The 2970-nt window shown below is 48.9% G+C and overlaps 1 protein-coding gene across 1 annotated transcript in view; it reads right to left on the bottom strand.

Moving 5' to 3' along the window:
* EIF3B (eukaryotic translation initiation factor 3, subunit B) overlaps positions 1-2970 on the bottom strand; it is a 26055-nt gene extending 23085 nt beyond the window's left edge. Inside the window, exon 1 of the mRNA XM_011956966.1 lies at positions 2837-2970. The gene's annotated coding sequence lies outside the window, so the exon portion shown is untranslated. The remainder of the gene's footprint in view (positions 1-2836) is intronic.

The following is a 2970-nucleotide window of genomic DNA, read 5'->3' as shown; positions in this document are numbered from 1 at the left end:
CTGGCTAACACGGTGAAACCCCGTCTCTACTAAAAAATACAAAAAACTAGCCGGGCGAGGTGGCGGGCACCCGTAGTCCCAGCTACTCGGGAGGTTGAGGCAGGAGAATGGCGTAAACTCGGGAGGCGGAGCTTGCAGTGAGCCGAGATCCGGCCACTGCACTCCAGCCTGGGCGACAGAGCGAAACTCCATCTCAGAAAAAAAAAAAATCTCCATTTTATTTTCAAAGATGCTAAAATTGAGAGGAACAAGAGATTTAAAAAAAAAAAGGGAAAAAGGCAGTTGCCAGTCACTGCAGTGTCGGACACCCTGCTATGGAAACTAGTCAAATCCCAGGGTAACTTCTAAAGCACTTACCATATAATTAAATGGCCTGACAAGCCAGATCTGAATTTATAAGGCTTGCAATAAAAAGCTTAGCTTTTACACAAACTGTGTACTCCTTCCCACAAGCTCAAAGCGTCTAGTCTAGGAGAACCAGCCCACATCTAGGAAGGAAACAAATGAAATAACTACACCACGAAGACACATCGCCTTGATCACTCTCAGCCCAAGCATCGGTGACACGTGGCTCACAGATTCCCAACCTGTCTCCAGGAAAAAAAGAAAAGAACAATTCTCAACACTAAATAGCAAACAGAAAAAATAGTTAATAATGTAAAAAAGACATTTAGAGTTAAAATCCTGATCAGCTGAAACATTAAACTGAAAGGATGATTACAGTTTGAGATGCTAATCTGCACCAAAAAAATAAGGCAAGACAGGGACTCCGGGCCACCTTTGGTCTGCTCCTTGGAAGACTCGGCCCTTTTGGAAAGAACTGACACACTCATATACTATCTTGCACACTGACCCTGAAGGGCAGCTCTTCTCGTAACGCACACAACCCACTTGCGCTACCACAACTAGGCAGGCCATGACAAAGCCTGCTTGCTGAGCCTTAGTCCTCAGGACCAGATGCCTCACCTGTCACTCTGGCCAACACTGCACCTTCAGGGCCACATGGGCCCCCTGAGGACCCATAGTCATCACCCAGCCTGGTCAACCTTGTGGTCACATGAGCATCCTGTAACTCTTCCCAATTCCAGAAATAATTTACATATTAGAAATCTGTGAATTCGATGGGCTCAAATAATACTTTCTTTTTTTTTTTTTTCTGAGACAGAGTCTCGCTCTGTCGCTCAGGCTGGAGTGCAGTAGCTGGATCTCAGCTCACTGCAAGCTTCGCCTCCTGGGTTTATGCCATTCTCCTGCCTCAGCCTCCCGAGTAGCTGGGACTACAGGCGCCCGCCGCCATGCCCGGCTAGTTTTTTTTAGTAGAGACGGGGATTCACTAGGTTAGCCAGGATGGTCTCGATCTCCTGACCGTGTGATCCGCCCATCTCGGCCTCCCAAAGTGCTGGGATTCAAATAATACTTTTTAAAAAATAGCAGAATATCCAAGGGCCCAAAATAGTCATTAAACCAAAAGTTTTTATTTTAAACTATAACAACAATGGAAGTGTTAGAAAGAACACTGTTCTGAGCAGGACAGTCTGGTGAGCCACGCAAAGCGGACCCACTGCGAATTCTCAGCAGCCTACTCCACCTTCAGGGACACATTTTCTCAGGACTGAGGGGCGCAGACTAGATGTTCCCAAAGTCTTCATGAGTTTGTGGTGTTCTTCCTGCTTTTCATGCTAAAATGTTTTCTATGAAAAAAGAAAGTGTAATATAATAATGGCCACAGTAACTGACAGCCTTTTTATTTTTTAATTTTTCACTTTTTGAGACAGGGTCTCACTCTGTCACCCAGGCTGGAGTGCAGCGGTGGGATCTTGGCTCACGGCAACCTCCACTCCCGGGTTCAGGCTATTCTCGTGCCTCAGCCTCCCAAGTACCGGAGACTACAGGTGTGCACCACCACACCTGGCTGATTTTTGTATTTCTGATAGCCTTTTAAAAATACGTTTCAATTATAAGTTGGCAATTCCACGTTATTCCCTAAATTGTCTTGGTGTGTATCTGGCTACGTCAGCAAGGGTATTTTTATTTTTCTCACTCCAGTATTAACTTAGCCAATCCGCAGAGGCTGATGTGTTTCTCAACTTAAAGGCTTAAGAGGGCTAAAAACAAAAGAAAAACAAATGAGACCAGCTCTCATCAGAAGTCACTTTAGGAAAAGAGCTCTCTGAGGCAGGAAGCAGAAATATGCCTGTAAACCCAATCAAGGTTGAGATGAAGGCAAAGCAGGCTGTTACCAACAATATTAAAACCTGGAAAAATAACTCGTCTTACAGGTTTAGCAGAGGGGATAAAGGAGAACCAAGCTGGAATTTGACAGGGTCTGCCTGTACCACTAGGGAAGTCTCTGGAGATGGACAATTGTGCGGGGCAGGAGGACAAAATCACCGGCTCTGCGACAACCTGTTCCTCCGATCCAGACCTTGGGAGGTCTCACTGGTTAGCTTGGACATGCAGACCCGCAAACCTGACACTGGGTCTTCGGTTTTTGCCGTAACCCCAGCTGCTACACTCACAGCACACCCAGCCAAAACAGAGTACCCCGTGTACCCTCTCCCACTCTCTCAGATTTCTGGTTGTCATGGAAATCCCTGGTTCCTGAAGTTAGCTCCATCCTGTCCCCCTTTTTAGGAAAGAAAAGGGGAGGCGCTGGGGTCTCAGAACGCCTCTAGGGCACTCGGGAACCCCTCCCTCGGTGGCTTCCCAGGAGTACACGGACACCGTCGCTGGAACTTCTGCACGAACCAGTGGCACAGCCCGACGACATCTCCCACCTCCGGAACCTCAGTCACGCTCCCGCGCCGCTCGCCAGCCCCGCCCCGGGCGCCCTCACCTTCCTCGCTCACGTCGTCCACGAAGTCCTCGGGGTCGCTGAAGGAGGGCTCGTCTGCGTCGCCGTTCTCCAGCGCCCGGGGCTCGGCCTCGGCCGCGCTGCCCTCGTTTCCTCCCGCGTCCTCGGACGCCGCC

The sequence above is a fragment of the Colobus angolensis genome, unplaced genomic scaffold (assembly GCF_000951035.1).
Source record: "Colobus angolensis palliatus isolate OR3802 unplaced genomic scaffold, Cang.pa_1.0 Scaffold43, whole genome shotgun sequence".
Lineage (NCBI taxonomy): Eukaryota > Metazoa > Chordata > Mammalia > Primates > Cercopithecidae > Colobus > Colobus angolensis.
This window is presented reverse-complemented; position numbering and strand designations above follow the sequence as displayed.